This window comes from Felis catus, chromosome B2 (assembly GCF_018350175.1).
Source record: "Felis catus isolate Fca126 chromosome B2, F.catus_Fca126_mat1.0, whole genome shotgun sequence".
NCBI lineage: Eukaryota > Metazoa > Chordata > Mammalia > Carnivora > Felidae > Felis > Felis catus.
The window spans coordinates 102,328,233-102,353,447 of NC_058372.1; the positions used below are offsets into that span (position 1 = coordinate 102,328,233).

Here is a 25,215-nt window from a genome sequence, read left to right on the forward strand (position 1 = left end):
AATAATTCACGGTTTTATGAATGTTGCCAAAAGCCTTGTAGATCTTAAAAATCTCTGGAGCCAGCTACCTCATAACACCCAGGAGAAAACTCAGGTGTGAGCTTTGGGATAAATGACTTGGCCAAGGTGACTAAACTAATTAGAAGCTAAGCCATGGGAGAAAATAGAAGTCTTTTGACTTTTCCTTGGAAAATCAGGTGTCCCAATTTTAAGTTTGGCTTTATGATATGACTATTCCTTATTTGAATTACAAATGTTTATTCTACTTCATTAAATTGAATGTACATATTATTTAATACAGAAGAAAATACAACAAAAACGCTAACAGTTTTCTGAACTAAGACATTCTCATTAATAGCCATAAAGCCCAGCAATACTACATGGAGACAGTTAAGCCTCATGACTATTAAAACCAGAGGGAATGTAATTTGCATTTCCAGCTCTCATGGTCTCCAGAATAGTGTTCTTCACCTGAATAGTTGTCTTAGAATGACAGCTCATGGCTTTGTGATCCGTCAACGTGGCTAGTCTGAACTCTATGCGCAGAATTCCTTCTCTAGCATGTTTCTGGCTCCGGCGGGCTACGAGGGTACTTGCCTCATGAGAGCTGGACAAAGTAAGGAGAAAGGGGCTGTTCTGCGGCGGGCACACATCATCCTCCAATTGTTCAATCAAGCACTAATCGAGGTTCTGCCACAGAGGGATTATGCGGATATAACTAAAGTCCCAAGTCACTGGCTTTTGAGTTAATCAAAAAGGGACATCTTCCTGCCCGAGTCTTAGACAAGTGGAAGCCGTTTAAAGAGTGACGAGGTCCCTCCTAAAGCTGAGAGATTCCCAGCCTCACGCAGGCTCAAGTTCATGGATTGCCAGCTGGCTCATGACCTTCTCTTTCCCCTTGCCTGTCTTGTGGACATCGGGCTTTCTTGGCCAGCTCCTACCATTTTGGAAACCAATTCTCTTTGCACATATTCACATGTCTTAGTGGTTCTGCCTCTCTGGCTGAACCCTGAACAATATAGGCAGTTCCCACAAGACGTGTCTTAGTCAGAATGCTCTCGATCCCTTCTCCCTTTAAGGTTCTTGTCACTCAAATGCTTTCTTGCTTTCTTCTTTGCAATTTCTGGAGCAAATTAACCCCTAGCTGTCTTATGACTCTCAGTGGTCTAAACTGTACCATAAATACCATGGCACTAAGTCTAAAACTCATGGGAATTTAGCCCATGTTGTTTGGTTGTCCCCATCTTGGCATTTTCACAACTAATATTTCTTAGCAGATGGGCTTTCTGGCCATTCTTTAAATAATCCTCTCTAAGCAGTGGTCTTGCTTCTATTGTCTCCCCTCTTCAATCTGCTGTCCTCACCACCACCAGTTGGGTTTCTCTAACATATACATTTGACCGTGTCATTCCCTGGCTTCATAACTGATCCCCCAGGACTCACTGAGTAAAACTGAACCTCGTGACATGCTCTCTACACTTCCTCTGTTTTAACCCCCCCTGATTTTCCACTTTCATCTACGGTTTGCCCCTTGTGCCCTCATGCTGTGGTCCTTGCAATTCTCCAAATGTGAGTTCCCAGGGCCCAGGAATTGATTCTCTGGGAGAAACCACCAGCTGCTGAAAGACATGTTTGTAGACCAATCCACTGTCTAAAGTAAACACCAAAACAAACATCGTCCAGAGAAGTCTTTTAAATAATCCACATAGAATTCAACCATGGTCCCTAGACATCAACAACATGATTCAACTTTCTGCCAACTTTTACCTCTCGGAATGTTGCCATGTGCCATATTCTACATGCAGAGATCATTCGTTGTACTACAGCAACCCCTCTTCCTTCCCACGGCCTCCATTGTTGTTGAGGCCATTACTTTCCTCCCATTTTCCTGACTTGTTACCTCGGGCTTCCCTTCAACCAAAATATATCTCCGCTTCATCTCTAATCCTGGAGCTGCTCTCTCACAATGGTTCTTTCCCCACACACAGTGCTTTGAACCCCTCCCTTGTTACCCCCTGACTCAAATCATGGCCCATTGTCCCCCACTGTAGACTCTTCAAACTCCTCGAGGCTCCTTCCTTCCAGATTATAGATGCTAAGAGCCATCATTCTCATGTCCTCTTTAATGACATCATTCCTCACTCAGAAACTTCCCAACAGCTACCACTGAATCATCCCACAGACTCAAGTTGTGAATTTGCCACCGCTTTAAATTAGAGCCTTTAACCATGAGTTTAAGGCTAGTTATCAAATGCCACTTCCCAACGACATCCCTCCGCCTAACTGCATAGACTAGATGTCTCCGTTAGAGCTAGCCAATTCCACTTGTCCCTCCCTCTCCATCACTGGACACCTATTCTTGCAATGCTTAGCCCTGTGCTCTCCTCCAAACTTCCCTCTGGCCTCTTCTCTTCACCTGTCTGTCCTCCTCTTTCCTCAAACACTTCTCATAAATCATCTTTCTTACCAAGCTTTCCCAGAGTACAACCATTTCAGCAATCTCCTCAGCCCCTGGGTAAATACGAGCCATTTGTAGGCATCAAAAATTGGCCCTGCTCAATTTCAGAAAACCATGTATAACCAGTGCAAGTTTAGGGGAAATGAGCCAGAATTTCAGTTCCCAGACACTGTTCACAGAGTCAAACATGTTGGCCAAAATGACATTCCAGAAGTTTTTTTTTTTTTTTTTTAAGACTCAGGTGCAAGTATAATAATAAAGCACACCACCAGGTGCAAGGCAAATTGAGTATTTTCATCAAATAATAAGAATGTTTTTATGCGCTTTACATTCCCCTGCATAAGATAAGGACTCTGTATACTTTTTCTTTAAGTTGGTGTTCAACTCTCTCCTGTTTTCGGTCTGAGGTGAGGCCAGTTATTAGGAGATTTACTTCATTAGGAGTCTGGGGGTATACCTGGAGAGAGGAGGAAGAGGGAGAGACAGTGTTGTTGTTTTGTTGTTGTTGTTGTTGTTGTTGTTTATTCCCACCATAGATTCAATCACGAGAAGAAGGAAGTTTATGATTTCCAATAGTTTCTTTAAATCTGAACAAGCAGGAAACAAGCCTGCAGTCAAAAAACATATAAATTCAATCATAGCACTTCAGTCAGGAAAAGCACCAGGCCTTGTGAGCCAAACAAGTTCAGCCCCAGTCTCTGTTCAAACATAGCCCCCACAGAAAGACTGATAGTGTCTACAATTGAAAGCCAAGCTGAGCTGAGTCACTTACTTAGCTCTTGGAGAGCAGAAGTAAAGAGGAATTATTGGTGACTGTGGAGAGTTTCAATTGAGAGTAAGAACCCCTTCTCCGATAGGAGTCCCAGCAGGATGGCTGCAGAGGATCTTAGTTTTCAGACAAATTTTCTACTTGAAATAAAAGAGCAAAAGAACCCGTTTTCGTTTCTAATAAAATGGATTGATTTTTAATAACAAAACGCTGTGTTTAGATTTTTCTCCAACAATGTGAGATTCTTGGGGCAACTGACTTCAATTTCCTACACGTTAACAACTCCCAAATATAATCTCCCGGGTCTTGCTGTCAGGAACGAGACAACGTGGAGGCGAATGTGATGGTGAGAGTTACCCGTGGCTTCCTGTCCTCATCAGTCTGCTCCGGACCACCATCCCACGGCACCCTTCTCAGCCTGCTGTCCCCTGGCCACCTCGTAGCTTGGCACACTCATTCTCCGTAAGGCCTCTTGCCTCTGGGGGCCCCTGCTGCGGCGCGGGCGCTGATCCTTGATCCCTGCTCTGCTGCCTTGTGACTGTCATTGGTATGGTCACCCCGTCGCCCTCACCCGCCTGGGCCATCCTTTACCTGCCCTCGAGGTTTGTCACTGCCACTCTGACATCAGTTCCCAAGAGCTTCTTTTTTGATGAACTCATTATAAACTCATAGATTTAAATAGAGTTGATGTGCTTCAACTCACTGCAAGTATTATTTTCACTGCTATTCCAATGGAAGATCCTGCAAGTTGGCTCCTGACTCCTTTCGGCACAGAGTAGTCGTCAATAGTGTTTTCAGGTGTGACCAGAACTTAGAGATTCACCTCGAGAACTTCTCGACCCAGACCAAGAGCGGAGCCCCAGTTCCTAGGAGATCAGAATCTGTATGTGAGAGATGCTCATTCCTAATGGGTTGCTCATTGTTTCAAGGCCTCTTCAGGGAGCAAAGCTAGGGGATTAGAGATAGATGGTAACTGATGATAGATAGGTAGGTAGGTAGGTAGGTAGGTAGATAGATAGATGAATGGATGGAAACCTAGCTAGTTAGCAAGCATCACTAGTTTCTACATGCACATTCTAGCACATGACTACACGGCTTTTATTACACCCACACAAGATGTAAGATCGTGTCAATCTGACATCTGTATCTCCTTTCACACTCTAAATCCTGGTTCCCAACAACACCTACCTAATTACTTGTTTGTTTTTACCCCGAAGAACACATACAACAGTCTCAGAATAACAATAGCAACAATATAATTACTGGAAACGTTTGAAGATTTTGTTTTTGGTCAGTTCCTTTCGTTCTAAGGATATATCCCACTTGGGATCTGCAGTCAATTCCCATGTTCTAAAGTCACTTGAAATACTTCCTCCCTGAGGGGATGTGCCATCAAGTCAATCCATGGTTAGGTTCAGTTTTTTATTTTGTTCTTTTAGTGATTGTGTTTTAGCGTTTAGTTCATGAGCGATATATCCCATCTATCTTCCCAACGAAGTGTCTAGAGACATTATTCTTTATTTATTTTGACATGTGTGTATTATTCCACAGTGTGGATGGAACCCTACCTGATGCTCCCCTTTTGACTGACACTTGAGTTGTTTCTAACAAACAAACAGGGTTGCATGAAGAGCCTCGTGCACACATCTTCCCATAATTGCCAGGGCGCCTTTGCAGATTAGAAAACTTATGACCAAAGTATCATTCTAGATGATTTTGTGTTAGATGATTCTGCCTCACTGTAGGCAAATGTTAGGTGTTTTGTGCATGTTTAAGTTCTGCTGGGCTATAAGCTCTGATGTTCAAGGTGTTAGGTGTATTCAATGCATTTTCGACCTACCAGCAGTGTCGACTGTGGTTTTATCAGAATGAACCTCATCGTAAGTGGAGGAAGAGCTGTATTAGGAGATCCCAATGAAGCCGGATATCAGCGTTTTAAAAAGGGAAGGCGGTCACATTTGGCGCATTAAAACTGCTTCTCTCTTGTGCAGCTGCCGCAAGCAGGTATGGACACACCGTCTTATCACTGATGGCTCTTACATTGTCTCAAATGTCAATTGTCACGTTTACCACTCTGAAAAAGCACTGCCTTGCCCAACAGCCATGCAACCGAGGCTTCTGCCGCAAAGAGTTCACCGAATTCCCCGTGAAACATTTCAGGATACTCCATTGAAAAGACACATTTCTGGGGCGCCTGGGTGGCTAAGTCGGTTAAGCGTCCGACTTCAGCTCAGGTCACGATCTCGCGTTCGGTGAGTTCGAGCCCCGCGTAGGGCTCTGGGCTGATGGCTCAGAGCCTGGAGCCTGTTTCTGATTCTGTGTCTCCCTCTCTCTCTGCCCCTCCCCCGTTCATGCTCTGTCTCTCTCTGTCTCAAAAATAAACGTTGAAAAAAAAAATTAAAAAAAAAAAAAAAAGACACATTTCTACCATCATAAGAATCCAGCTGTGTCTAGGGTGACTCCCTCCCTGGGATATCTGGGACTAATTCTCGCCAGGTGATTGTTTCCGGAAAAGAAACTTAGGTTAGAGTATCGAGTGGTGGGGGTGGGGACACATGTCAAGGAAAATGGCAAGAGAGGCTGGCCCCAATCTGGGCCGTCTCTGTGGGATGAGCAGGGACCCTATGGGGAAATCATTGTGTTGCATCTTATTTAGACCGAGAAGCAGCTTGTATGTGTAGTCCCTGGGATCCAAGATCACCTGTTTAACTTGCCCAACTGCCCACTCACTTTACTCTCCCATCCCAGGTCCTTTATTGCATAAAGGTGTTCCCAAGTCTCTCCTAAGACCACACAGGAGACATCTGTGCAGAAATGGGACGGTGTGACTTGTCATAGCCCATGGAGTAGAATGTGCTAGAGAAGGTAGTAGTTACCAGCTGAGACAGACCAGCTGGATCCGCCTAAAAAGTCCTTAGAAGAAGCATTTTTTTTTTTAAAGATTTTATTTTAAAAGAATCTCTACACTCAACCTGGGGCTTGAACTCATGACCCTGAGATCAAGAATCACATGTTCTTCTGACTGAGCCAGCCAGGAGCCCCAGAGGCTATTTTTTTTTTTTTAATCAGTGCATTTGATTTTGATATGCCACTCCCCGCCCCCCCCCCCCCCCCGCCCCGCTTCAACAATTTTTGGTTAATGAGTTCTTCTTACACTGGGGTTCTGGAAAGAATGAACAGAATGAGTTAAGTCAAAAGAAAAGTACTGCTTTTCACAAAACTGGGACCCACAAGCAAAAAAGTCCCCATTTCTTGAAAAAGAGTGAGCTACATAACTTTGGATTCTTGGTCCATGCTATTTTTAATTCTAATACCTAAACTTTTTAATCCCTTGGTACTGGATACCATGTAATAGGTCCATGCTGATACTCTTTCACACCTAAAGCTCCTAAAATTGTCTCTAGAAAAGTCAAGTGTTGAACGAAACAGTCCCTGAGAAAGTTCTTGTTATCCATTGTTCAGCCAGAATACCATCACACAGAAATTTGGCTATTAAAGTTCATAAAGTAGAAGGGCACTTCAAAATCAGTACAATCTGGTCAGGGAATGGCATTTTCATAAAAAGGAGACTTAATACATTTAAAAACTGGCAAGAATATACCGAGCAGATCACAAAGGGTCCCCCAGGAATTCACACTCGCTCCTCCCCCAGGCAGTTCCCCGGGACTGACTCTTGGTGTTGGTCTTGCAACTGGGGGGGGGGGGGGATATTAATTTTGTAATTCCCCAGGCAGAATTCAGGGAGGGCTGCAGGCGCTTGGTGCCTTGCAGGCAGGGAGGGTTTGCTCACAGGGTGCTGCAGGCAGGACGTCCAGGGAGGGGAGAAGGCTCTCGGGATTCTGCACATTCCCACTGCTCCCCCCGCCCCCCCCCCCCCCCCCCGCCTCCCTCTCTCGCCTCCAAAACAAACGACCTCGACCTCGCTCAGATCCTGTTTGCGCTTTACTTGCTTCCTGCACGGAAGCAGTTTGCCCGTGAGCTTAGCCACTGCTCCCTTCGGAGTTGCCTAGCTTGCCGTTTCCTCCTTCTCATCCTTTTCTCTTGTGCATGTGTTTTCTCAGAGCGAGCCCTTGCGGGGCCCTGGCTCCACCGAATGAATTACAGGAAACTGGCCAGGGCATGCTCGCTCTCCCTCCGTTCCTAGAGAGTCAGAAAGCCTGGGAATGGGTTTGGCAAGAAGGTCTCTGTACCCCCAACCTCAATCGCTTCCAGTGCCTCCCACTTCCCCGCCCAGACGGCAAGTGCAAAACCTGCGTCCTTTGCTCTCTGAGGTGCTTCAGGATCACCCCCCCCCCCCACCGTTCCCCAGGCCAGAGGGCATCCTCCTTGAGCCTTGTTTCAGAAAGGGGGACCCAAAAGTTGGTGGAGGAGACAAGTAGGGATCCCGGCCGGCTCTCTCCTCCCTCTGCCCCTGTCTTGGCCACAGCCTGCCAGCCTCTCCGCTGATGTGCCCGTACTTCCTGCCACAGCCTTTGTTCATGCCAGGCGCCAAGTCCCCACTGGGAAGTCTGAAAGAGTGACCGGTGGTTCTCCCTCTTTCTAACTGTCCTGTCTCTCAATGCCGCCTCCTTTCCTTCTCAAAGACAACTGGATGTTGTTGCTGATTTTTTTGGAATGAGGTCAGTGGACGTTGTTTTCCCCGAGAATGTTCTACTGTGCTTAGAGACACAGGGAGCAGGGCAGAAAGAAGAAAGGAATCTGCATGTTCCATGGCACTTGTGTCCCTCCAATCTTAGCGTCATCCAAACCCGCCAATACGATTTCCTTCCAGGCTTTTCACACTTACATGGCCTGTCACAGGTCTGTGACTTTTAAGTGAGCTTTGAAAAAAAATAAAAAACCTCAAAGGCTGAACTAAAAGAAAGAACAGGGCACGAAGCACGTAGCCAACCATGGTAGTGAAAAAGGAGAAGGTCTGCAGTTATTTGATGGATGTTCTGCATCTCACGTGCTTACAACTTTATACTTGCACACCCCAAGTCTTAAGCCAAGCTTCAATCTCATTTTAAAAGGGCCATTGGGGGAGGGGGTGCCTGGGTGGCTCAGTCAATTAAGCCTCCGACTTCAGCTTAGGTCATGATCTCCATGAGTTCGAGCCCCGCATTGGGCTCTGTGCTGACAGCTCACAGCCTGGAGACTGTTCTGGATTCTGTGTCTCCCTCTCTCTCTACTCCTTCCCCGCTTATGCTGTATCTCTCTCTCTCTCTCTCTCTCTCTCTCTCTGAAATAAATACACATTAAAAAATTAAAAAAGCAAAAAAAAAGGGTCATTAGGGGGCCCCAAGGCCCCCCAACCAACTCTTGTTGGCCTTGTGTTAAGCCTCTGAGACTTTATTTATTTATTTATTTATTTATTTAGAGAGTACACATGCACGCGTGAGGATCCCTGTGTGCTTAGGCACGCAAGTGGGGGAGGGGCAGAAAGAAGGGGTGAGAGAATCCCAAGCAGGCTTTGCTTTGCACCGTTCAGCACAGAACTGGACCTCACGAACCGTTCAGTCATGACCTGAGCAGAAATCAAGAGTCCCCCACTTAATCAAGTGAGCCACCCAAGTGCCCTTGGCATCTGAGAATTCAGATATCTCTCCCGAGCAAGTAGAATGGTAATTCCCACCCCTCACTCCATATGGCATCTAAATGATGACCATAAATGAATGACAGTATATTCAGTGTCCCTCACAGACTATGGGCTTCCTCACAGTATGGTGGCCTAAGGAAGTCAGACTGCCAATGCAGAATCTGAAGGTTTTAAGAGCAAGTACTTTAGCAAGCGCAATGGAAATACCGTTGCCATCTTTTTTTTTTTTTTTTGACTTTGGTTTGGAAGTTACACAGCATCATTCTTGCTATGCTCAGTTAGACCAAATAATCAGAAAACCCTGCCCAGTTTTAGGGGGAGGAAACATAAACGCTCCTCCTGATGAGAAGGGTGTGAAAAAATTTGTGGACGTATTATACGATATTGACTGACAACCTCTTTGTCTTGCAGTGAAGTTGTTTTTTGTTTTTTGTTTTTTTTTTCCCCCACCCTGATCTTTCCAATTCTTCTGATTGGTCTATCTTCAGCTTCTAACTTCCATGCCTCAAATAACGGCTATTTCCTCATTGAAAATTTTAGTAAGTGAGGTAGCTAGACTTCAGAGGTGGCTGCCTGAGGAACCACATCTCCCAGTATTGTGCTCTCGTTCAGTCCCTTCCCACCCTGAGTCTGGGCTGGCACTGTGGAGGAAGTGATCCTGTATGACTTCCAAGGTTAGGTTTTCTTTTCTTTTCTTTTCTTTTCTTTTCTTTTCTTTTCTTTTCTTTTCTTTTCTTTTTTCTTTTCTTAAGTGTATTTATTTTTGAGAGAGAGAGAGATACAGAGCATGAATGGGGGAGGGGCAGAGAGAGAAGAAGGCACAGAATCCCAAGCAGGCTCCAGGCTCTGAGCTGTCAGCCCAGAGCCCGAAGTGGGACTCGAACTCACGAACCATGCCATCATGACCTGAGCCCAGGTCAGCCACTTAACCGACAGAACAACCCAGGTGCCCCCCAAGATTAGGTCTTAAGAAGCCTGGCTGCTTCCACCTAGGTCTTTGGAAATGCTCATTCTGGGGAAAGTCAGCCATCATATAAGGAATCTAACCCAAGACCAACATGCTTTAAGGAATGTAGTCTCATGGAGGAACAGCAAAAGAGAGCAAAAGTTTGGCTAGCTTCCAGTGATTTCAGCCGTCCTAGTCTGGTGGCCAGACACGTAAATGTGGAAGCCATCCTGGATGCCCAGCCTGGTTGAACATTCCGGTGACTCCAGCCCAGCTCCCTTCTGATTGCCTTCACATTTAGGGCGCCAAGGAAGAACCACCCAGATGGGTCCAGTCCACCTTCAGAATGTTGAGCGATAATAATAAATCATCACTTTAAACAACTGAATTTTGAGGTAGCAATGGACAACCAGAATACCAGGCTCTATCAGTTCTACCCCAGAATGTCTCTCAAATCTGGTTCTCTCGGTGAACCTTCCACATCATTTATTTGTTAAGGCAAAGCTTGCTTTCTGGTTTCTGAGCAAGGACTCAGGCTTTTAAGGGAGTTGGTCTTAGAGGTAAGATACGCTCACAAGTGCCTGTAAAATAAAGATTGGAACAGAAAAAAAGGTGTCATGAGAGCTCAGAAAAGAGAGGGAGAGAATTACTGCGGCCTGAACCTGGGAGGCCTGAGGAGGCGGTAATATTGAATTGGATCTTGAAGGCCAATTGGCCAGTTGTGGCTTTCTTTTATAGAAACAGGGGGCTACTAAAGGTTTCTGAGCAGGAAGGTGATGTGATCAAAAATACGGTTCATGAAAATGAGTCTGAAAATGATGTATGAAGTCAGTTGCATTTGGGAGACACCAGACAGGGTTGGTCAATGGAGGTAGAGAAACCAGTAAAGAAACTATCATGAAAATCCAGGGTAGAACAAAGAATCCTCGAGCCAGGGCTGTTGTAGTGCGAACAGGGGGATGAGAATATATTTAAGAGACATTCCAAAGGTTGATATGACTGTGAAACATTATTTTTTTCACGTACATGTAATGATAAAATTATTAACATCAATTCCCCTATTCCTGGAATAAATGAAAACAAAATGATCCCACGGCTTTCACTCTGGAAGGAAATGTGTTTTCTTTAAAAGAAAGTACCTTTAAAAAATACTTTATGTTCTGTGAGAAAAAAGTAAATTGAATCCATGACTTAAAATATGTGTGATCACAGATGACACGTCTGAACACTTACAGCCCAGTTCTAATATATTTACATTGATGTACAGTTTTTGTCACTCATCCATCCCTCTGGAACGTTAGTAGTGTAAAACACTTCTCCCCTCACCCTCCAAAAAAGAAAATCAGGGCAATACCGTTACTGGTTTCAAAACCCACAGCGGCCGTTGTTGGGGAAATATGGTTGCTCCAAACATTCTTTAAAGTATGAGCTCCCTCTCGTGGCCAAAATACTCTTTACGCTTGACCAAATCTGCCCCATGCTTTTATATTTACATAATTTTCCTGAGCGAAGTTTAACTTCCTCTAGAACTGAATTGGCACTTTTAAATTTTTCTTTGCTTTGTATTAAACACGATCCATAATATTCGTGGTGAATCTCAACATCTACTATTAGGGCTGTAATTTGTAGCTATCAGTTTTCTTTTCTTTTTTTTAATTTTTTTTTAACGTTTTTATTTATTTTTGAGACAGAGAGAGACAGAGCATGAACAGGGGAGGGTCAGCAAGAGGGAGACACAGAATCTGAAACAGGCTCCAGGCTCTGAGCTGTCAGCACAGAGCCCGACGCGGGGCTCGAAACCACGGACCGTGAGATCATGACCTGAGCCGAAGTCGGACGCTTAACCGACTGAGCCACCCAGGCGCCCCATGTAGCTATCAGTTTTCAATAACGTGTTTATTTTGTTTCACACCACACCCAAACACTGTTATGACCTAATTAATGTGAAACTAATTTCTTCTAAATTTTCTAAGACAGTGAGGTCATCATTTGTCACTCTATAAAATGTCCTCACTGAGGAGCCCATATCCTCTCAAAACCAGTTCAAGTTGAAACCATTCCCAAAATATACATTTCCCATTGGAATCCCATCATTCCTTTAGGAAGAGGTCACTCAGCGCATTCCACTGAAGTCACCTCTCACACCAGGGAGTGGGGTCACGCAAAGCCCCTGAGAAGAAAGCAGTGGCAAGGGATGGGGAGAGAGAAAAGAAAGACTAATACTGAGTGCCTACTGTGTGTCAGGAGTTAGGTTTTTTACTTTACATTTGCCATCTCATTTGAAGCCCTACAGAGATGTTCTGTTTCTCTTCTATTCAACATAACATTTTCAAACTCTTACTCATCATAACGAGGCACAGAAGTAAAGCAGACATCATCTCCATCTTTAAGGTGCTTAGGGCCAAGCTGGAGGCACAGACAAGGAAAGAGATGAGTGGAGCTCACCAGGCAGGTACAAGCCCAAGCACTGGAGGAACCTCAGGAGTGGCTCTTGGCCCCAAGTGGGGAGGGGGCTGCCGAACAATAGGGAAGACTTCCCTTCTCGGAGAAAGGGCTCCTAAGTTCAATCTGGAAGGATGCTGAGGAGCCGGCCAGGCAGAGGGACGGTATGTCTAAAGGTCTGGAGTCAGAACGGGGCATTAGTTCAGGCTGGCTGACACTTAGGGAGTGGGTGAATGATTAATATCCCATTTTCCAGATGACCTATTTGACATTCTGAAATGGTAATTAAGAATCCTGCCAAGACAAAAGTGGGGCCTCAGTGATTGCATCACTGCCTGCTCGTTCACCTCTACCTTTTTTACAGTGGGGGTGGGGGGTGGCAGGGCGGGGGGACACGACAGTCCTGACTGATCAAGGCTAATGCCAAGCGTAGTATTGCCAAAGTAAGTAATTACGGCCCACCTCTGAAAATACCTCCATCTTTGAGGTTAAAAATGGCCAGAGTTGTTTGTTTTAAGCAAAAGCAAACATTAGAAGTGGTTTGCTAGACAGCTATAATGAAAATATACAGCTAGCGTTAGGAATGGAAAGAGTGGGTGGCTTTTTCCCTCAAAGGGTGTCCAGCCTTAGATCCTGACCTTAAGTTCTGATACAGCTGCCTCATCCTGGCCGTATTACTCAGTGGAACTGCATCTTACAGTAAAGACATAAAGTGAACAGAAAAGCTAAAGATTGTGTGTAGTCAAAATTACCCTTGAAACTCCCTTAAATAAGCCATAAAATGACTCATATAAACACAGATATGTATATACAACCCAGTGCCATGAGGTGAGAGAGCGACTCAGCTAAACTATGAGGAGCACAAAATTAGAGCCTATATGCAGGTGTGTGGTTATTCAATCCACTCTGCCTTTAAGAGAGTTGTCAAATCCCAGTTAATGGGGCAATCAGTGGAGAATTCTAAATATTCCCGCTTGTCTACACAGTTTATTTCATTCTGTATTCACTTAAATCCTCTTCAACTTCATATATTATTTTATTCACTGTTCTAATTCAATTCTTTCAGTTTAGGACAGATGCTTTGTTGCCATTGTAAAGATCCAACCAGATGTTACATAGGACTATAACTTGCACGCTAACTACCACGTAATAGACGCTCAATAATGTTTGCTGGATTTAAATCTGAATTTGGTTTTCTTGGGCTCATACTCACATATTCTTTGAGAAGTTGTGGAAAAGCATTTGGCCACCTTCTTCCTGTCTTCCTGGTTGGCATTTCATGGATGGTTCTCTTGTATATAAATCAATTTCATAACCTAGGGCATTGATTGTCTTCCTGAGTATAGTTGGGCCTACCAGGGGTAAAGTCAGTCTCAAGTGATGGACTTTAATTATACCTCCCTTTCTTTGAATTTTGAGGACAATTCTTTAATTATATAGCTGGTCCGTGTCAATAAGTGTTATCAGATGCTGTAAGAAAAAGGGTAGGCAGTCTAACTCTCTAATAGGGCTTTAGCCCTGCCTTTTCTAAAGTAACTATAAACACATGGCACATCAAAATTCTATCCAAGAAACTTTCTATGTCCCAAGCACTTGCTGAAACACAACAGGGGACAAAGAAATGAATAATAGATTGTCCTCTGATCCTAAAGAGAATATTTCTTTCCTTTTCCCTTTTTTAAACATAAAGGCAATTATCTTCGGTAAGATGCACTCATACAGTGAAACCATAGTCTGCTTCTCTCTGCTCCTTAAATTAAATTAATACTTAATCATAAAATTAATTATTGATTGTTAAGTTAATTAGCACTTCTCTAACAATTCTTTTGAATTTAATGACTAGATTAAGGGTTTTTTCAGTATTCTAGCTTCATGATTGTTAAGAATATTAATAAAAGTTAATATAGCTTAATTTATCCAATGTTCTAGCTCATCTGTTCTAATTAAGAATATCTGACAACTCACTAATAAGGAAATCAGTTTAAAGGCATTTTTATGTAAACACTTTTGTCATTTCAATACATTGTTATCACTATATCAGGGGAAAAACAAGAATCTATTTTTATTGAATAGAAAGGTATTAAAAATAGATTTTTTTTCCTCTTCACATGAATCAGAAAAAGAATGATAATATATGGACTTTTAATTTTTTCTCCAATCAGATAGACGTTTAATGGTATGGTTGTAATTTGCAATTCTCAGGCTACTTATAGATTTTGGTATTTTTCATATCATTATCAGCCATTTGATTTCTTCTTTTGTGAAGTGCCTATTCAGGTCTTCTGGTCATTTTGCTTATTGATTTGTACTAGTATTTAACATTCTGGATACCAGTTTTTTTGTTTGTTTTGTTTTATTTATTTGGTTTTTGGTTATATGTATTCTAAATACTTTCACCATTCTGCTTCTGTCTTTAATTTTTAAAGAAATAGACATTTTTAATTTAATGTCTGAAACAAGTCTTTATTTAGCTTTTGTTTTAAAAGGTATTTTTGCTGGGTATAGAATTCTAGCTTGACTGTTTTTCTTTCCATGTTTTAAAGATGCTGCTTCACTCTCTCCTGGTTTGCATTGCTTCAAACGAGATATCTACTGCCATTCTTATCTTTTTCTGTATATAATGTGTCTTCTTTCTGTAGTTGCTCTTAAGATTTTCATCTTTATCACTTGTTGAGATCAATCTATTATATTCCTTGGTGACATTTTCTTCATGTTTCTTGTGCTAGAGGTTTATTGAACTTCTCGGCTGTGTGGGTTTATAGTTTTTATCAAATTTTAAATGTTTTTAGTCTTTATTTCATCATTTACTGTTTCTACTGCCACTTTTCTCCTTCAGAGACTAGAATCACAGGTATATTAGGCCTCTTAATGCAGTCCTGTGGTGCAGTAGAATTCTGTTTTTCCCAGTCTTTCTCTGTATCTCATTTTGAATAGTTTCTATTGCTTGTCTATTAATCTTTCCGTCTGCAATGTTTAATCTGCTCTTACTCCCAGCCCGTGTTTTCTCAATTAAGTCACTGTATTTTTTCATGTCTAGAAATTCTATTTGGAGACGGCTGGGTGGCTCAGTAGGTTTAAGCATCTGACTCTTGATTTCAGCTCAGGTCATGATCTGTTTCATGAGTTTGAGCCCCACATTTGGGCTCTGCACAGACCTCATGGAGCCTGCTTGGGGTTTTCTCTCTCTCTGCTCTTCCCCCCTGCTCACAGACTCTCTCTCAAAATAAATAAATAAACTTAAAAAAGGAAGTTCTATATGAGTATTTTTCATATCTTTGATGTCATTATATAACATGTTTAATCCTGTTTCTATCATCTTGTTTTTTTAATTTTTTTTTTCCAACGTTTATTTGGGACAGAGAGAGACAGAGCATGAACGGGGGAGGGGCAGAGAGAGAGGGAAACAGAATCGGAAACAGGCTCCAGGCTCTGAGCCATCAGCCCAGAGCCGGACACGGGGCTCGAACTCATGGACCGCGAGATCGTGACCTGGCTGAAGTCGGACGCTTAACCGACTGCGCCACCCAGGCGCCCCTCTATCATCTTAAACATGTGGAATATAGCTATAATAAAGGTTTTAATCTCTTGTGTACATATCTAATTTTCTCATCTGTATAGTTTATAGGTCTGTCTCCAATGATTGATTTTTCTTTTCATTTTGTCTTTTTCTTTCTTTTTTTTCTTTTTCTTTCTTTCTTTCTTTTTTTTTTTTTCTTGCCAGACATTATAAATTATACTTTGTTAGGGACTAGTTTTTTTCTGTTCCTATAAATAATCTTAAGCTTTGCTCTGAGATGTAGTTAGTTTATGGGAAAAGCCTAGTCTTTTTTCAATTTTGTTAGATGACACCAAGCAGCCATTAGTCTGGAGCTGATTTTGTGCCATCACTAAGGTGATGCTCTTCTGAGAACTTTAACCGATGCTACATGAATTATGCGGTTTTCTAGTCTGGCTGCTGGAAACACAAACTATTTCTGGCTGTGTTGAGCTCCAAGTTGTATTCTCTCTGCTTCTTTTGGACAGTTCTTTCTGTCAGCTGTCAGAAATTTGTGAGAAAATACCTGAGCTTCTATCTGAAGCTCTCTCTTTATACACATGTACATACGTATATATATTCTGTCCTGTGAACTCTAGCCATCTGAACTCCCCTTAACTGCCAGCTCTATCTTCTCAACTCAGGGAGACTGGTGAACTTCACTTGTTTCTTCCTCACCTGTGCTGTGACCTAAAAACTCTAGGAAGTATGTGGGAACAATTACAAATGGCTGCCTTCTCACTGTGACCTCAGATAGTCTTTTCTCTCTATTGTGTGTATGCATGACCCTGGTGTCTCTCTGTGTGTCCAAATGTACTCTTCTTACAAGGACAAATCAGATTAAATTAGGGTCCACTCTAATTGCTTCATTTTAACCTAATCACCCTTTTAAAGACCTTATCTTCAAATCTAGTCCTACAGGTTAAGACTTCCACATATGAATTTGTGGGGGTGAATGGGCACAATTTAGCCCAGAACAACATTTGTTTTCTTTCTCTCATGGATCACTACTCTGTCTGATATCTCAAAAATATTATTTCATATGTTTTGCCCAAATTTTAAGTTGTTTCAGGAGAGAGGTTAAATCCAGTACCTGTTACATCATCTCAGCTAGAAGTAAAATTCTGAAACTATTAATTTTAAAATGATAAAATTTGTTGATTTTTTTCTTGCTTATCCCAAGTTGCTTTTTTCTTGAGTATCCCAAGATATTTTTTTATGTCATTTTCTAAAAGGTTTATATCATGGCCTCTCCTGTTTAAGTAGTTAATCTACCTGGAATTGATTTTTGTTTATGGTGTAATATTGGAATCCAGTTGCATTTTTTCCCTCATAAGGATATCCAATTGTGTCAGCATTATTTTCTAAAAGGTCAATTCTATTTCCCCCTTTCTATGAAGAATATTCTTATCATAAATCAAGTGTTTATAAATGTGAGAATTTGATTCTTGCCCTCTATTCTGTTCCACTAGTATAATTTTTATTCCTGTAATATTATTCCAAATAATCCTATATGCTCTTATTTACAAATAAAGGTTTGATAATATCAATTGCTAATGAGGATGTACAGGAAAAGCAATACTCATAAATGTTATTGAGAATAGAATCCGTATGATCACTGTTTTTGTTTCTTAAGGCTGCCATAACAAATTACCATAGCTGAGTGACTTGAAATAACATTATTTTCTCATAGTTCTGGAGGCCAGAAGTCCAAGATCAAGGTTTCAGCAGGGCCAGACCATTCCTGAAGGCTCTAGAGAAGAATCTTGCTATGCTTATGGTTGCCAGAAATGTAGCTACATCACTCCAATTTCTGCCTGTCTTCAATTGGCCATCTTTCCTCTGGGTATGTCTCCTGGTCTCCACATCACTCTCTCCTTATAAGGATCCTAGTCAGTGGATTCAGTATCTATCCTAATCTAGTATGACCTTATCTTAACTTGATTACATCTACAAAGACCCAATTTTCAAATATGGTTACATTCACAGGTATCAGGTGTTAGCACTTTGACATATCTCTTTGGGGGACAAAATTCCAACCGCAAAAATTACTTGAAAAAATAATACGACATTTATTAATAGAGTTGAATGCATACATAACCTAAGACTAGCAAGCAATTCCATTCTTAAATATATATCTTAGCGACACAATCCCTACGTGCACCAGACTGTAAGAATATGTTTAGCAATATCATTTATATGTTATATAAAGGTGATAGGGATAAACAAATTCTGACATATTTGTGTAGTGAAATACTGCAATGCAATGAAAAGGAACAAACTATACATATAGTCACCAACTTAAATGAATCTTATAAACATACTGTTTGGCAAAAAAATACTAGTCACAAAAGAACACATATAGTATAATTCTACTAAAATTAGCAATCTGTGCCGATATTTCAGGCCACAAGCTTCTACATGTAAAGAAATTCATACAAGAAGTTTGACATGAAGATGTAAGTATTAATTCTCTGCTAATTCAAGCTGTCTTGAAGAGAAAAGAGTTTTGCACTTTCCAAAGAGTCTGACAGGTTGGTTCATCCAAAGTAGAGGTCAGCAAACTTTTTCCGTAAAAAACCAGGCAGTAAAAGCAACCATAGACATTACATAAGAGAATGAGCATGGCTGGATTCCAATACAGCTTTATTTACAACAATAGGCAGTGGGCTGCATTTGGCCCACAGACCATAATTAGTTTCCTCATGATCAAAAGCACAGATAAAATTATGTTGTCAACAACCCATGACACCCTGCTCAAAAGCCTTTATTTTATTTATTTGTTCTTTCTGCCAAATTAAGTCCAATCTCCTTACCTTCCATTCAAAGCACAGCGAGATTTTGCGTCCCGGCCTATGTCTCCAACCTCATTTTTCTCCTCTACTCCTCAATCACAAATTTGAATTTGAATCAATTTGGGGTCTTAGGCACTCTCTCAACATTTCCCCATGCTCCTCTTCCATGCTCACACTGTTCCCATCAAATGGAATATTCTCATAAGAACAAAACCATGTCTACATTCTGCTCATCCTTCCAGAGGTAGCTCACATATGCTGCTTCCTCAGTAATAACTATTTAAATCATCTGATCCAACTTTCTCTTCTCGATTTCCATAACGCTTATTCCTTTCATATCTCCTTTAAGACTGTTTTGTCCCCTTCTTTTTTGTTGAGGTATAATTTACACATACTAAAATCCACCCATTTAAAGTGCAGAGTTGATGAATTTTGACAGCTGCATACAATTGTATAATCACCATCACAACCAAGATATAAAACACTTCTATAATCCCAAGAAAGGTTTTTTGTGCCCCTTTGAAGTCGACCCCCTCCTCCAAACTCTGGCCAAGGGTAAACTCTGATCCTTTTTGTCATTATAGTTTTGCCTTTTCTAGATTCTCCTATAAGTGGAACCATAGAGGATATGTCTTTTTTTTTAATATATGACTTTCAATTAGGATAAAGTTTCTGAGGTTCATCCATGCTGTTTTTGAACATATTTTGTTCCTTTTTAAAGAGATACACCACAAAATTTATTAGTAGACAGACATTTGAATTGCTCCTATTTTTAATTCCAATGAATAGTGCTGCTATGAACATTTGCAAACAGATCTTTGTGCGGACATGTGTTTTCATGTTACTTTGGCAAATACCTAGGAGTAAAAGTGCTGGGTCGGATGAAAACACCAGACTGTTTCCCACCATCATCACATGAGAGTTGCAGTTGCCTCCATCCTCATTAGCCCTTGGTCGTCAGTCTTTAATTTTTTCATACTAGTCGCCGTTGTGGTATCTCAGTACACTCTTCATTTGCACTTCCCTAATGACTAATTGTGTTGAGTTACTTTTCATGGTGCTTAGTAGCCATCTGTATCTCTTCTTGGGTGAAATGCCTAAGCGTTTTGCCCAGTGTTAAAATCGGGTTGTTCTTGAGTTGTAAGAGTGCTTTATAAATTCCAGATAAAAGTCCTTTGTCGGATAGGTTTTGCACATATTTTCTCTTGCTCTGTGGCTTGCCTTTTTGTTTCCTTGGATGTTTTTCCCCACGAAAAAGAAATTAAACTGAATGAAGTCCATCCTTCCTGTTATTTGTAAACTCCATAAGGGTAGGGATTGTGAGTTACACATCTTACATGTCAATGTATGATAATAAGACTGGAAACTAATTATGTAATGGGCACTAAGATTTGTTTTATATATTTCTTTGCATTTGATTGTCACCCACCTGTAAGTAGGTGTTCTTGTCCTCACTGTGGTGCTGTGGAGATGAAAGCACTGAGAGGTGTTGTGACTTCATCGGTTAAATGACTAGTAAGAAATGGGGCCAGAATTCAAACCAGGGTCTTCTGTTTGACCTTGAAGTCCATGCTTTTAGACACATTAGGATGCCTCCCTTTGTTGGATGACTAGGTATATGAGTGAATGAATCTTGCCTTATTTGTTCTTAAAGATTACGTGTGTGTGTGCACATGCATTAGTAGTAGCCTTTGTACGCATTAAAAACTCTGCAACAATTCAAAGGACTGAAAATAGTGATTAGCCATGATGGGAAGAGAAAGTTGGGGAAGCAAAAGTAGGAAAGAAAGTTACCATGTTTTACATCTTTCATTTTTGAACCAGATGAATGTATTATGTAGTATATCAACCTATTAAAAGAAAAATGAAGCCCCATATTTAGGACAATGACATATATTTGAAATCAATAGAAAAATAGCTTATACATTTTATTAAGTTACTAATGATTCTGCAAGAGAGAGAGAGAGAAAGAAACCATTACATTGCTGTGTCTTCAGAGTAGAGGATTTCTCTTACAATATTTTAAATTTGAAGCTTCCACATGTGACTGTAGACATGCTTGCAAATTTAGGCCAAGGGCAAGAAGTCATACCTTCAAAATTCCCTTTTCATTCACCATGTTAGTTATTTTTTTTCCCAACGTTTATTTTTTATTTTTTGAGACAGAGAGAGACAGAACATGAACAGAGGAGGGTCAGAGAGAGGGAGACACAGAATCTGAAACAGGCTCCAGGCTCTGAGCTGTCAGCACAGAGCCTGACGCGGGGCTTGAACTCACGGACCGCGAGATCATGACCTGAGCTGAAGTCGGCCGCTCAACCGACTGAGCCACCCAGGCGCCCCAACACCACCATGTTATTTCTAATGTGTGGTAGCCAAGCCCATCTTCCTGTGGGGCCCTCAACAAAGGAAGAGTCAATTACTGTTAAAAGCTTTGGGTTATTAACATAGAATTTGTACTTGTAGTTGCCTGCTCCCCAGATTCACAGAAGGACAAAATTACAATGAATTTTGAAAGACTCCCCCGCAACTAATGAAAATACAATTAATGAAAACAGAAGACCTCACTGGCCTTAATGAGAAGGCCTGAGATGGATTTAATTGCTGGGCCTACCCCAGATGCTCTGTTAGATTCACACCGTGGAAGAGCCAACATGGATATAGTGGAGCGTGGACATGACATCAATAAGACATGTCAAAGCTATTCATCACTTTGACGTTTCATGAAAGCCCTGACAGAAACCACGCAGTCCCTCATGACTGGTTGGATATCTTGCTATGTTCCTAAGGCAGCTTCTGCAGACTTGAAAGAGCAGGCAAAAGAGTGCCAGCGTGTCTTTGTCCTCTCGTCCCAGCTCCCTGGCTGCCTGGATCACAGCATGCATTATCTGTGGATCAAAGGGATGACGCTTGTCCGGAAGGCTGGATGCACAGGTGGAAGATGCCGCAGCCGGCACCAGTGACACCTGAAGAATGAGCCAGGTGGAGATGAGCTAAAAAGGAAAGGGAGCTTTAGGAGTGGGCCTAGGGAGAACGGTGGTTGGGGGTATTTATATAGAAGGGATGGAGAGTGAAGTCATTAATGATTCTGAGAGAGACAGAGAGGGAGAGAGAAACCATCGCAAGCACCCCACGCCCAGGGCCTACATTGTAGAGAGTAAACACTGCGCACAGAGTACATTTCCCTGATAGGAAGCTCTGTGCAAAGGTCCCAAAGCAATTCCTTAAAAGTCCTATGTCATGAGGAGCTTAGAAAGATCTAGACATGGAAATGTAGCAATGGCCGTAATGGGTATAATAAACCCCATTGGCTGGCCTGAGTTTTAACTCCCTGCAATGGTGGTTCTCTTCAGATAAGGAGCCCTGAGCAACCTTTTCCTTCCTTAGGTCTTTATAGGGGTATCTTATTATATAGTAATAATAGCCTGCGCAGTGCAGAAAAGCACAGTGAAAGATAAGTGCTCATAAGCAGTATGGTGCAGTAATTAAGAGCCCAGGATCTGGTAAAAATCTCAGCTCTGTCACTTTCTACCCTTAAGGTGATAGGACAAGCTAATTAATTACTTTGCACCTCAATCTTCTCATCTCAAAAATAGAAATAATAATGAAAATAATAGTATTTGTTTCTATAATAATAAATATATTAGATATATATAGATATATATAGATATATCTATGTAATATATATATCTATTATTATATAATATTACATAATATTATATAATATATATATTATATATGTATATGTATATATATGTATATATATAATATTATATAATAATAGATATATAATAATAATATATTATTATTATATTATAATATATAATTATATATTATATATACACTATATAATAATATATATTATTAATATAATAATATAATAATAATATAATAATAATAATATAGATATATCTATATAATATATTATATATAACATAATAGATCAGTTGTTGTGGAAGAGAAACAAGGTAAGTATATAATGTGCTTAGCATGACCCTGGAAAACAGAAAGCTTCCAATAAACTCTAGCAGTCATTGTGATTACCATTGTTATTACCAATTTTATTACCAATAAATTACCAATACCAATTACCAATATTATTACCATTAATAATATTAATATTATTATGACTCCAGCTTATCTTCTTCCCATATTTAATCTGTTCACAACTCATTCAATATAAAATCTGATGTCTACCTTGGCCCAGATTTTTGTCATCTTGACTGAACATATATATGCCTGTTGGTCCCCAGTCTCATTCTTCTTCATCTCAAACTTTTGACCAAGTGTATATCCGGAGGTAAGGATATGGCGAATACACTTGTCATTTGCATTATCTGACAGTGTGAATATTTGCTTCCCAGAAGCCTGATATGGAAAACACATAGCACCGCTAAAAGCATTAAATAAAATAGAGTTGATACGGTTACACTAATCTGCACTTTCTAAATTTATTGATGGAGGCAAAGAAAATAGGCTGGCGTGGATTTCGTACAATTTTGGATCACACTAACCTAGATTCAAACAGTTCGTTCAGCTAAAAATATTGTTTCCTCCCATGAGGTTCCCAATTTTGCAGAGAAAGATGCCTCTGAGAAGTGCAGTACTTGATACAGTGAGTGGTCTTGTATTCCGGAGGAGAAATTACACAAGGACATCACCACCGCATTCTCCAGAAGTAGAGATTCTTTGGCACTGAGTCCCAACCGACGTAGGGTCCCCTGAAGTACAGAACAAATGATACCAGCAGTGCAGCCAGCCTCAGTGGAGTTGACGACAGAGGGTGTCTTTGTGTGGTCAATGTTGACTTCCTTTTGTGGCCAGGCCCACTGAGTTGGGGGTGACAGAAGGCAAGAAAGAAACCAGACCCACAATTAACAGATGGCTGGCCCAAGCCCAAGGGGGAAAGAAACCACCCCAGAAGCCTCACAGAAAATATTTGCCTGGGAGGCTCTTCCTTAGAAGGATGTTGAGGGTTGTTAAATATATCCTGCTGTTAGGCAAGTGAGAATTTTACTTGTTTCTTACACAGAAAGAAACACCAGGAAGAAAAGCCCTGCTCTTAAGAACAGTTTTTTAATTATAAAAGTAGAAAACATGTTTCTTTCTAACACTTAACATTGAACTTCCTTCATCATCCCATAAGCAACCTTGCGGATGTCGGGTGGCAAGTCCTCAGGGTCACCTATACCCATCCCTGTCTGCTCCCTCTTCAGCAGGGAGACATCTCAAGCCACATTTCATTTCTGTAGTGTGGAGGCAAGTGTCACACATTTCGTAGGTAATTCAGTAGATACCAGTGGGATTAATGTTTTAAAATGAAACCATCAGGGGCATCAAGATGGCGTCTGCCAGCAGAGTTGTTCAGGTAGTCAAACCACATAGTCCATGAATAAGGTTCCCTGACAGAAGAGACAATCCTAAACTCAATGTATCAGAAGTTTTGAGCTCAGCAGGACTCCCATCTCCCTCTTCTTCAATTTCACAGCGTTCTAAGAGCAGGAAATCACCAGATTTGCTGATTCATCAGGGTCCACCAGACACTGCAGAAATAATAAAAACATTACGTCAGAAATACAGAAGGAAACTTGTGTCTCGAGAAGGAATTGAATTTATCCAACCTGGAGGTCCAGAACAATCACTGACAGTGTGGCTGCTGTTTGTAATCAGACAAAAGAATGGTCTTTACAATAAAGGACTTCCAAAATGGCACATGAGAAATTACACATTAAACAACTTGAATATTCTGTAAGAAAAAAAAAAGGAAATATAGAAGATTTAGATGGACACTTGTATCTCCTAATATATGTATCTTGGTCAGCTTCTCCACAAACTTACCTATTTGCTTATATTCTTATTAAAGTATACATTTATAAAAATTTTTTTTTCTTTTTTTTCTTTTTTATTTTATTTTATTTTTTTAATTTTTTTTTTCAACGTTTATTTACTTTTGGGACAGAGAGAGACAGAGCATGAACGGGGGAGGGACAGAGAGAGAGGGAGACACAGAATCGGAAACAGGCTCCAGGCTCTGAGCCATCAGCCCAGAGCCTGACGCGGGGCTCGAACTCACGGACAGCGAGATCGTGACCTGGCTGAAGTCGGACGCTTAACCGACTGCGCCACCCAGGCGCCCCCATTTATAAAAATTTTTAAAGAAATTATCAGCTCTGCTGTAACCATCATCATTATTTAAATTCACTGACCTTTATACCAAGGCCAAATACATTTTCATCTTTATACTTTGTTAAAGCCATCTATGTAAAGTTGGCAGAAAAACCTATGGTAACTTATAGTTAGTAATAGTCTCCACATGTATTTTATTTTTTTAACCCCAAATCTCAAGGCATTTTAGAAAGAAACATTATTGCATCTTTTATTTTTAATGAAAAAAATAAAATAATGATAAAAAATGAATGTCAATCTAGGGGCGCCTGGGTGGCTCACTCGGTTAAGTGCCCGACTTCAGCTTAGGTCATGATCTTGTGGTCCGTGAGTTTGAGCCCCGCGTCGAGCTCTGTGCTGACAGCTCAGAGCCTGGAGCCTGCTTCAGAATCTGTCTCCCTTTCTCTGCCCCCTCCCCACCTCACACTCTGTCTCTGTCTCTCTCAAAAATAAACATTAAAAAAAATTTTTTTAAATGAATGCAATCTAAATAATAGCCAATAAAAAGTTAGCAAATTCTGGTAATT

The 25,215-nt window shown here is 41.1% G+C and overlaps 1 pseudogene; it reads left to right on the plus strand.

Moving 5' to 3' along the window:
- Positions 1-22,758: 22,758 nt before the first annotated feature.
- On the plus strand, positions 22,759-24,275 carry LOC109499852 (annotated as a pseudogene).
- The last annotated feature ends 940 nt before the right edge of the window (positions 24,276-25,215 follow it).